Source organism: Pleurodeles waltl, chromosome 7, assembly GCF_031143425.1.
Source record: "Pleurodeles waltl isolate 20211129_DDA chromosome 7, aPleWal1.hap1.20221129, whole genome shotgun sequence".
NCBI lineage: Eukaryota > Metazoa > Chordata > Amphibia > Caudata > Salamandridae > Pleurodeles > Pleurodeles waltl.
The window spans coordinates 1,054,709,001-1,054,721,167 of NC_090446.1; the positions used below are offsets into that span (position 1 = coordinate 1,054,709,001).

The 12,167-nt window shown below is 44.3% G+C and overlaps 1 protein-coding gene across 1 annotated transcript in view; it reads left to right on the forward strand.

Moving 5' to 3' along the window:
* The window catches only part of ERN1 (endoplasmic reticulum to nucleus signaling 1), a 371,447-nt gene that overhangs the window by 123,039 nt on the left and 236,241 nt on the right, over positions 1–12,167 (forward strand). The window lies entirely within an intron of this gene.

The following is a 12,167-nucleotide window of genomic DNA, read 5'->3' on the forward strand; positions in this document are numbered from 1 at the left end:
GTAGAGGGGAATTTTGCCAGGGGAAGACAGGAGAAAGAAACACAAGAGGGAGAGAGCTGGAAAACAAGTGCACTCTGATGGAGGGCTTACAAGACATTGAAGTGCCTTTTACTGCATGTTACTTCAGAGCCCAAGATTAGTAATTATTAGGTTAGTACAGTATTTTTTTGTTATTTCTTGTGCTTTTGATTTCTTGTGTTTAATAAAGCTTAGGGTAGGGATGGGATGGGATACGGGTGGGTTACAAAGGGGAAGTAGTTAGTTGTATTTTTTAAGTAAAAGTGGTGTTTGCTTGTTGACTTCATAGTAGTCAGAAGACTTTGGGATGTGTCCGAATGAGAAAGGATTGGAAGTTTTGTTTCCTTGGTTAAAACCATCTACATAACTACCCACATGTACATTAAAGTGGCAATATTTACATGGTCTGCTATCCACATTTATCGTGTTACATTTTTATAGTTTCAAATTACTGTAATCAACTTATAAATATACAAGGATTGTAATGAGGCTGTGCTGCAGGGGAGGGATACAAAATGGACACGGAAAGCAGTTCTAATAAGAATCCGTCTAGAGCTGGTCAAAAAGACAAAGCAGTTAAACGCTCTGAATTAAGTAGTTCAGGTAGATGGAATGTCTATTATTGCTCATCTGATTAGTGGCTTATTTCAGTTGTATCTGATTCTCACCGTTGGCTAGCCTTTGGTGCAGCTCTTCATGATAGCCATTTTGTCCCTGTGTCTGCCCCCTTTGATTTGAGTAATTGCTGTGCCTTAAGCTTTCTGTATTTTGGCCTTATGTTTGCCAGTCACCTTTGAAGTAATCTGCCCTCCCAGGACCAGGTACAGCAGGCAGCCTTCTTATCTATCTGCCTCATTTCTCTGCTATCCCTAGGGCACAGCTACCTCAGAGAACCGTGTTGGCTGTTTTGCAGATTGGTTTCGGTTTCAACATGGTTAGATGGTGGTGCTTCTTTTACAAGGCTAGTTTTTAGATCTCCGCTGAGACACTGCATGCCCTGTCATTTGCAAGACATTTTGTTAGCTTACAGTGGGCTTAGTGTTGGTCAGCGCGTGTGGGCTTCACTTCCTGTTCTTGTGTTTGGCCCTCTGTTGGAGCATGGACCAAGTACTTGGATCCTTCCTCTGCTCGTGTTTTGAGGGCTACTTTTTTCTTTCTGTTGAAGCACTATATGAGAGTGCATGTCTTTGCAAGCTGCCTCCCTCGTGTGCTTCTCCTCCCCCCACTCTCTTTTGCTGTCCCTTATAGATGTGGTTTCATCCCTTACCCCAACTGTCAAACATGAGTTGCTTTGGTCCCTGACATTGCTTTCTCACCCATTTGCTTCTGGCTCCCACCAGCGCTCATGCTGCCCTCTCTAACCTGTGTGCTTTTGTGTCCCCCAAGGCCCATGCTGTTCTTTTTCGTCAGTGCCTCCTAGTCCACTACCCCCCACCCCCACCAAGGTTCTTCTACAAGTTTCTTCGCCCCCAGTTCCCGCTCTATGTTGCTGCCCTCCCAGACCCGCTATTGGACTCCATTAGCAGTTGAAAAGGCCACATCAGCACTCGTATTGCCCTTTCTCACCCATGGACTTCTGTGCCACCCAGCTCTCTTCTATGTTGCTCCACCTGTTACATATTGATACAGGACACCATTAACACGTTAAAAAAAAAACTAAAAAAAAACGGCAGTCGTAATGCAATGGTCTTGAGACTGCTAGCACTGGGGTTCTTTTGTTGTCCACGGCTTTGGCGATCTTGTAAAAAGACTGCCAAAGTCGTAAAGAGGGCCTATGTGTTTTAGCCGTATAAAAGTATTCACAAGGATAAAGACTGGGGCTTCTCTCCCTCCTCAGCCTCTTCTTCCTAGTCTAACCAACAAGCACAATAATACAGTGCTTCTCATAGCCTTCAATAGAAGGTTTTGGACACTGTTAGCAAATCTCCTCAGGCCCTCTCTGCTTGAGAAATTCCCTGCAAAGATGGTGCAGAGAATGTAAGGTGGAACTTTACAAAACTGAGGGACTGCTTAACAGAATTTGTGAGTCTTTAGTGCCTTTCTGAATGAAGAATTTCAGGAAATGGGTTTTGTTTTTCTCCTCTTCCTGAAGGTAGAAGCAGTGCTCTCTATCTTGCCTTCCCTGGCCTCAGAGCTTTGATCTTCCTCTGGGGTGTTTAGATCGAACCCCCCCCTCTGTCCACAGAGACTTCCACCTCTGAATGCCTCCTATATCTGGGTGTTTGTCACTAGTCCAGCTAGACTGATCCGAATAGGAGAAGAACATGTCCCCTTCATCGCTAGCAGGCCCTGGTTTTAGGGTCGATTGCATTTTAGCCGAAGATTGATGACCCTTTTGGTCTCTTTTGTCAGTGCTTGAAAGGGCTGGTGGTAAGCCTATTCCAGGGGCCTGAGCCACGATTCCTTTAGATGCTGCATGGACACTCCTTCTCTCGATATCCTGACCCCCTTCTAGTATAGAAATCAGACCTTCTGTTGCCACCCAGGGGTACAGTGGGGGGGAATTCAGAGGGCAAAGGGGTATAAGTGTCTCTAGCCACACGGTTAGCGTCCTTGTACCATTCCCCTCTGCGTTCACCCCTCCCCAGGAACCAGCACTTTAGGCACACCGCCACTCACACTTGTGCTCACCGCCTGGGTAACTGGAGTTTCTGCATTCTGAACAGGTGTCTTCGGAGGTTCCAGAAGGGCGGGGGATGCAGTGGTAAAGGGAGGCAGACTCATCTTTGCCTGACTCTTTCCTCAGGTATTTTGTTAGAGGTGTGGCAGTTATCTTCCTGACAAGCGAAGCTTTGGCACTTGTGGCATTGACGGGTTCTGCCGAGGCTCTCTTGCAAGCAAGTCGGGCCGGGGAGTGAAGCGGGAGAGCCCTGATCGTCTCACACGGCCGCCATCTTGACCTCCTCCCAGCCTGTGATAGTTTTGTGAATTAAGTCTTAATATTTGCCGATAGCCCACTCCCAAATTTTTGTCAGAGCAGTCAGAAGCCTGATAGGTCTATCATTTTCTGCATATTTTGGATTTCATTTTTTTTTTTCGCACTGGCCTAACAACGGTGCTTTTCCAATCTTTCAGAACAGTGCATTTTCTTATGAGAGACTAACAGTCTTAAACAGAGGTGCTAACAATGGCCTAGAGCATGCCTGTAGAAAGGATACAGGGTAGACATCATCCATTGAGCCTGATTTTAGGTACGTAAGTGTTGCGTCCACCGCTTCCTGACTAAGAAGAGCAAATCAAGAACACGTGAGGGATTGTCCCCTAATGGGGTACAGGGTGGTGGTGTCATGGAGATCAATGCATTACTAATGCTCTTGTCTATAGTTTTTATTTTATTAATGACTGGACAAATCGTGTGAGGCCCATTAAAAAGGGAAACAGCCATGTGTAGAAATAAATGATCTCTTTGTAGAAAAGGTTCTTATGTAGGACTTTTGCAACGAACATCGTTTTGCATAAATAAGAAGGCCTAGTAACAATTGTTTTATGTTTTTCATTTTTTTTCTTTTTGCAGGACAAATAATCTTTGATTCCTGTTTTCTGAAAGGAGCTTGCCTTGGGCTTGTCGAGCTTATTCTTGAAGCCTGGAGTTATTTCCATCTGCTATCTCTTTGTTGCCCACTGTGCAAAGGGTATTCCACTGTGGGTGAAATTCCCAAGTGTGTAAACGTGACCCCCAAACTTCCAATTTTGCTCACCAATGGTTGAACTTTACGTTGGCTAGTTTGCAAACCCTCTTTTCCATGCACTGAAGTCTGTAATTGGAAATAGTTATTTTGTCAGAATATTTAATGGTGTCAGTCAAGTCTTGCAGTGTAGTAGGATTGGGCTTAAATTAATGTGATCAGAACAACTTGTTATCCGGTAGGAAGTGTGCTGCTAGCATCCTTTAGAAAAATCTGACCTATCCATCCCAGCATTTGTTTGGTATATCAAGCAAGATTCTTTGAGTAGAAGGACCATCGTTAATCCATTTCAGTGATTCAGAGTGTGACAGACGAGAGCACTCGTAGTGCACACAGCCAAACATATGCTGTAATAATGTCAATAAAATAATGCTGGGCAAAAGTGGGTTGCAGGGCAGTGAACAAGGCTTGCTACCTCCCCTTCAAACGTGGCATGTACCACCAGGGAAAGAGAGGCAAAGGGAAGAGAGGATGAAGTGATGTAAATTGGGGAAGGCGGAAGAATGGAGCGCCATTGTTCACAGAGGATGTGGTTTGTGCTACCACATGATGACAAATGCACTGTATTGTGGTGCAGTATGGGGTGTGTGAATAGGCTTCTAGGTGCCTTCAGGACACAAGTTTTCCCTTTCCCAGTGCAAACTACAAACGCCTCCATTTAAATGTATCTTTCTTTTTTTTTTTAAATCCCAGATCGGGCATTATTAGACCAGGGCTACCACAAGGATAATCGTGGATATTCTTGAAAGTCCTGTGCTTTAATTCTGACATTCTTAGTAATCGATTACTTTCAAACCATGTGATATAATCCTGTACTGTCACGAGGGCATCACCGGCAGCCCCTTGCTGACTGTTATTACTTTTGCACAAGTTACTTATTCATCATGCAGATTGTGCATTACACAGATGGCGTTTAATTACTACTAGGAAGTTGTATTCTGTATAGAGACCTGCAAGTTTTCCAGGGTTGCTTGTTAAGTGCCACTGCCGTGGCATGCTTCTAGAGATTGAGGCATTGGGCCCCAAAATATCTCCTCTGCAGGTGTTTCCTTTAAGCGAGGTTTGAAACATGTAACTCCGGGTACAGGGCTGCTGTGTGTTCGCCTGGAGCATTTTATCCATCCGGGTTAGTTAGCTTGTGGTAGTACCCTCCCAAACGACAAAGTAATGAAGGATTAGTTCGTCCCAGCTCCTCCCCTGTTTTAGGAAACTTTTTTACAAAATAGCATTACCATGCAAGTGCATTTCTGAACTTGAAAGTCTGGTTTTAAAGCAACTGTGCTGTCCTCTGTTGATCGTTAATTGTACACACTAATTGTCCCCTTTTTTTTTTTTTTTTTTTTTTTTTAAAAGGGAAGCTTGTGCCTGGCTACTACTTTTTGTCGCCATTATTCCTATTGATCTTCAGAGGCCTGAGTTTGTTGGTCTTGTAGAGATACACACTTTAGGGCCAGATGTATCAAAGGATTTTGCCCATTCTGGTCTATGGGAAAAAGCTTTAATACATATGGCACCTAGTCTCTTAAGAGGCAGTCTCAGACTACTGTGCCCGATCTCGATAATATCGAACTGTATGCATTACTTTTCTGAGTCGGTATTTTTTCAATTGGGTTTGGGAGTTATAGAATCTGGTTGGAAGTGAGATCCTGAAACCCATAGCAGACTGCTTGGATCATTCAGCGCATTACACTTGTTCCTCTTTTTTGCAACAGAATAACACGTCACCAAAGGTGAAAGATTGAGCAAATCCAATTTATAAGCTCTTTGGTAGAAGAAACCTATTGCAACACACCCTCCATTTTACCCATATTCTTGTTTAATTTCCCACTGGATCCTCAGTCTTTTAATTCTCTTTATTGCTACCTAAAGTGTGCTTGGGCCAGGGGCTATTGCTGTAAGGAAGGACATAATTTGAGCCCATTAGAGTAATATTAAGAACCATAACTCAAACTAAGATGTACCCATCCCCACTAGTTATCACATAGCTCACCTTCAGGGATTCACAAAGGTCGAAGGTATTGTCATGATGACTCGTAATGTAGTCTCAGCTGAACACACCTGTAGATTTCTCTGTTGCCATCCACAGCTACAGATTTCTCTGCTTCCACACCTAAAGATTTTTCTATTGTCAGCCACTCTTCCCCATCCAAACTCTTTGTTCTGCCTTTAACATCATAGACATTTTTCACCTCTTTGCGTGTCATCCTTGGAGTTACAGTAGCTGCAAGACACGTTTGTTGGAACCGTTGCCCATTTTTCAGGTTATGATGCCCTGGGTTATTTTTTATAAATATTGCTTTTCAGCCTCTCTGACTCGCATCACATTTCCTTCTGGATCCTACCTTTTTAAACCTCAGTCTCGAAGTCTTGGCTCATAAATAGCTGTACCTCCATGATGCTACCCCTCATTTATTTTAGCATTTTTCAGAATTCTGAACATTTTCTATTGAAAGCACTCTAGGGTCCTAAAAAGGGTGCTCTGCCACCCGCCTAATACATTTGACAGAACAGCTTCATCCTCTATCAATTAAGGCAACATTAGGTGTCACCCAGGTAGTTCTTTACTGATTGGGCACCACATCGCTTTTAGAGTTGGACTCTTATTTCTTAAGTGTTGGGGGCTAATCTATTTGTGCCTTGCAAATGGGAGGTCATTTTCTCCACTGCTTCATTCGTAGTACACAAACCAGCTGCTTGCTATCATACATTTGGTCCCACAGAGCTCCCTGTGTTCTGTGAAACATTGGCAGTATGTGAAGAACCCCTATGAAAAGTTAGAGCTTTGGCTGAAATCTCCTACAAATATTAATAACCAGTAGATTCCAGAACTCTACTTCTGCCTAGAAGTTAATCTGGTTAATATGGCCAATGCAGCTGACGTTTCAAATAATCATGAGCAATTGCAGGAGTTCACCAGGGCAAGTTATGTGACAGTTGAAGTACAAATCCAGTGTGGATGTCAGGCAGACTGTGAACAGTGGTCAGACTTGGGTTTCAGAATGACTAGTTGGTGTGTGATCATGAAAGCCATAGGACATGTTCCTTCATAAATCTGTGTCCTGTTAAAAAAAAAAAAAATGTACTTGTCCCTTTGGTGCCGTGTAGAAAGGTGACACATTATGTGAGCAATCTCAATATATAAGAGCTCTGATAAAGGCCTTTCTGATTATGCCAGGGCTAGTACTGCAATAGGGCTTGAATACTAGCAATTTCCTTATGCTGCCGTCTTTCTGCAGGTCTACATTTTGGGGCTGGAGGCAGCAATAGGCAAAAGTTCCAGGGTTGAAATGCCCTTTTTAGTTTGTGAAACCTGCTAACTTGCTTGTTCTATGGTTTTGCACAAGCTCTTCCCTAAACATTTCCCATACTGAGAAAGGTTAGAAATGTGCTCCTGACAAAGGCAGAAGTAAAACTTCTTCCAGGGTTGGGGGAAAAAGTGGTTGGATGGAAAGTGAATTTGTAAACACTCAGCATATTTTTACATGAGGAAATCTACACATGCATATTTGCTTGTGCTAAAATGCAGTTAACACATTTTTTTAGGAGAATGATTTCCTGGTCTACTTCTGTACATTCTTGTGAATTCATGAAATATGTAAACATGCACTAATGCAAAGACACAACGCCTGGATACACTTTTGTGACTTTCTTTAACAATTGTTCCCCTGATTAGGGCTGATGTTAAACAAGACCTTTTTGTTTTTAATAAAATTCTATCTTTCTCTTTAGCCATCTATAGGCTGGCTTCAGTATGAGTGACAGCAATGCGCTCTTTCACAAGAAGCATATCAACACGCAAAGTTGTTTTGTTAAGTGCCAGAAAATACAGAGGCAATGTGTGCTTTTTTGAGACCTAAAATATTTTTGTTTTTTGCCAGTGTTTGTTACAATGCCGAGGGCCCGTCAGATTCATAAAAATAAAGTTTTACAAAAGCAATGATAAAATAAGACGCGCATTGAGAAAACCAAAAGGCTGACCACCAGTGTCGAACCTATTGGCTTTGCCAGTGCTTGTTTATTATCACATTTCTCATGATCTTGTTGAAACTGGTTTCACTGATTTTCCATTATGATTTTTTTGGGGAAATACTAGCATGTATCAAAACATGTCACTGAATGATGCTTCGAAGAAATGATACCTAAGATTTCACAGTAATTTAGCAAAACGTTTTCACACCTAGTTGCATTTTTGTGAACATTTTGTTTTGAAATCAAATAACTGTCAATCTTCTTTCAAGCTTCTGCAACTATCTGCATATAATCAGAGAGTATTCTGGAAGTTTACATGTAGCCTCATATTGTTAAACTTTGCAAACGTGTACACTTTTATTTTTTATTTTTTTTATAAACGGGAACCATTGTCAGTACTGCAATCCAAGCTTACATCATGTATTTAGAACATTCACCCTAATAATAAAGGTTTTCCATTAATGAACCATAAATACAAGCTCGAACAGCTTTTGCATGTTGATACAAATATTACCTCAACTGCAGACAATTGCCTCCCCTGCTCCACAATGTGGTACTGTAAACTGCTAGCCAAAGGATTTGTGCTCCAGTGGGTTTGGCCTACTTGTCCCAAGGACAAAATAAACATGAAAACATGTTAGCCTTGACCCTAAACAATATGTCCTGGGCGGTGGGCTACAGGAATTCCACCCCCCTGCTTTCACACCCTGGTGTGGGGGTACTTATGGGAGGTTATGCAAAGAATGGGGAAGAGACTGGGTTTCTTGTCCTGGCTGCGATTGCTATATACTGGACCCCTGTTGAGGGTGCAGACTGGACAGGAAGTGTCAGATGTGCCGACTGTGGGGCGGGGAACAAGTGAGAGATGCCGCCTATCCCCGCTCCTCTTTGCATTGGTAATGGAGCAGTTGGCGCTTTACCTGAGGAGAGAACTCAGTCACTGGGAAGCGAGAGTGGGCGACACTACTCATGATGTATCCATGTATGCTATGACACCCTTATGTATGTGAGAAACCTGGAAAGCTCAGTGCTGCTCTTCCGGAGACTTATGACAGACTTTAAGAAGGTGTCTGGCCTACATGTCAACAAACACAAGACTGCACTTTTTCCCCCGGTGGCCTTTGCGCGCAGACGGGAAACCGATCCCCTGGCGGTGGGTCTGCCCTGCAAGACAGAGCAGTTTTGCTATCTGGGGATACAATTTGCACCTAACCTGGGGTAGCAACATGAGTCCAACATTGCCTGGGTAGTTGACGGATTGACTGCTATCGTAAGACTCTGGAACACTGCTGCTGTTGTTTATGGGCGGGGTGACCTTAAGTAAAATGGTGTTCCTGCCTGGGTGACTCTACACTATGCAGAACCCGTTCTGTACTCTAGCATGCAGTTCATCGGTCTGTTAGTATCATTGGCCTGGGCAGGCAAGCGGAGCAGAGTGACTGGACAGCTTAAAATTCGACCCAGTGGATTAGATTGGGGCTTTAGGACCTACAGTTGTATTATCTAGCAGGGTTCCTGGAGTATGCAGGGCTGTGATGCTGTGAAGGCCCCAAATGGGAGAAGAAGCTCCTGAAGAGTCTGGTGCTGGAAGGAGACTTTCCAAAGTTACACGTGGGTGGCCGCAGTATGCTAGAGGATACACCGTTCATAGTGCAACAGGTAGCACATGCATGGTAACAAGCGGTGTCCCTTGTCCTGGGTCATGCACCTTATGTCAGGCTTCTACCTATCTGGTGGTTGCTACCTTTACTGCACATGTGTTCATTGATGGATCTATTTCAGTGGATGGGGTTGGTTGTCATAGGTGGGAGACTTGTTCCTTAATAGATTTTTTGTGATGCTGGCTGAGCCAGAGTCACTCTTTGGGGTGCGACCTAAGCAGTTTTCACAGTTTGCAGGCATATTTCAAACAGCCCAGGAGATATGGACAAGTTTCCTGGTGTCGCCCACAGAATCCTGTGTTCTGATGGTTATATTAGACCTGAGCTCAAATAGGGCCTTATTTCTCAGTTGTATGCTGCCCTGAAAAACAATAGGCACACGGACCTGGTGACCAACTGCGACAATTGGAATAGGGACCTTGACAGCAGCGGCTGCCGCAAATCTCGTAGGGAGGAGTGGGGGGAAGAGGAAGGAGGACAAAGGGATAATAATAACAAATGAATAAAAAATATGTAAAAAAACAAAAAAGCTTACCTTTTCCGATGACCTGTCTTCTGATGGTGTCCCAACATTCCGTGGGGCATCGACACAGGCTATACCTAGCATGTCAGCAGTGCCAGGATTGGTCTGAGCGACTTGCGTTAGAATCTGTGTAGTTTCTCTGACCCGGCTGTGTACTACAGCCAAGTTGGATGAATCTAAGTGCGCAGGTCAGTTTGGTCGGCCTAAAACAGCCGGACAAACTAACATGCGCACTTAGGTGCACTCCCTCCTCCTCCCCCCTCCCATAGCCTAGCCCCGCCCCTCCCTCCTCATGCTGGCTCAACTGAGCCAGCAGCTGAAAAATAAAACAAAATATTGTTGTATTTGTCAGCTGCTGGCTCGTAGCCGGTGGGATGACGCTCCTTCACCATTACGAAGGAGCTGCCCCCGGTCCCCCTCAAAGATGCAGAATGAAAATAAGCTAGAGCCCAAGTGAAAGAAACTACAAAAAACACCTGGTTTAAATTAACACAATTTCATTACCTCCATGGAGCCTATCTAAAACAGCGATTACACAGAAAGTTCCCTGCTGGCAGGCTGTGTTCTATATGATGGGATCCTGGCCCATTTCTTTCATGTCACATGGGGGTGCCACTGGCTGCAGCCGTACTGATCTGGAGTGTGCAGGCAGTACGACTAGTAACTGGGGTCAGACTAGAGCAGTCGGTACACCATTGTATTCTGGGCCTTTTGCCACTCCCCAGAGAGGGCGGAAAGATGGGATACAGATTTGCCCTGGTGGGCCTGGTGGTAGCAAGGCGTTGAGTTGCTATTCACTGAGTAAGTCCAGTGCCACCTCAGTTACGTAACTGGATGGTTGACTTTCGTGAATGGGCAGTGGCCAAAAAGTACAGGCTAAAAAAGCACAAACAGATGGCAATGTGGAAAGGGTTTTCGAGATGTGGGGATTGATGGTGGACCGCCTGGGAGAAGGGAGGAGGGTTCCTGTCCAGATCTTGCCAGCGTCTGGGACAGTGTCCCCCTTAGAGGAGGGGAGCAACCTGAATGCATCCTAGAGGCAGTTACTGGACCCCCCTCCAGTTCTTCTTTGTCTTATGATGAGCGTTGTGGGTGTTGGGGCAGTTGGGCTTGTTGAATGAATTACCCTGTTCTCCTACCCCCCACCTCTGAAAGACTGATCTACGGTGTGTTACATTGTGGGTTCACATACCCCCGACCCAGGCCTGAGATGTGCCTCACCTGACCGTTGAAAGGTACCTTGAGGGTTGGCGAGAAACAATGCTGCAGAATTTTATTTTGTAAGATTTACTCTTAGCAGTCTTTACAGCAAAAAAGTAATAAAGAAAATTTAAAAAGTCTTTCCTACAGACAGCTTTGCTGTCTGTTTCTGAAAGGTCTCCTGTGTACAGTACCAAAACTTTACCGTGGCTGTAGACCCCCAGCCATTGCGTACCATTGGTGGGCTTTCTTTTCACTCATTTGCATGCTTCTTATTCAGTGTCTCCTTGGTCGTCTTGCATTTGCCTCTGCTCTGAAGCTTGGTCTCTTTATCATCCTTTTATTGGATGACTTGTAGCCATCCACTGCTAACATTCAGCAAACTACATAGTTCTTTTTCTCTCAGCACTCCAAGAGAGTGCATATGGGTTGTTTTTTTGTCTGTCTCCCTCGTGTACCGCTACACACCCAAATACATGACCTGCGGACACCGTGTTGCTCCCTCCTCCTTCGCTGTTTGTTATGTCCCTTGTATGCTGCTTAATCCATCTAATTCCTGACTCCACCCCATGCACTGTACTGCTTCTTTCACCCCACTTTTTTTTATATTTGTCAATTTATTCACCCCCCAACCTCGTGTTGCTTCCCCCCCAACCCACTCCTCCAGTGCTCCCCCGCCCTCTCACATTGTCTATAACTAAAATATGTTTACGTTTTTGTTTTTTTTTACAGCCTGGTAGCTGCCATTTGCTGCTTGGCCGCTCCACTTTTAGAAAAAGTTATTTTGTGCAGTAAAATTTAGTTTACATTTTTTTTTACTATTGCAGGTGTGTTCCACCATTTTAGTTCAGCAAATAAAAAACAAATACAATGGTGTTTGCATCTTTCCATAGGCCCGTGTAAACTGTAAACTTTGTACTTGTATAGTGCTCTTTTACCCTGAGGGCATCTTGGTGCTTTTACACATACCGCTGTGGAACCCTTCCTGGCTTTCCCTGTGAAGTGCCCACTCCTGGGCACCCCCAAGGTGAAGCCAGGCATCCCTAGCGCTGTTGGGGCCGTTGTGGAGATTAAGCAAGCTATTGCTCAGAGTTACAGAGTGGGACCCCA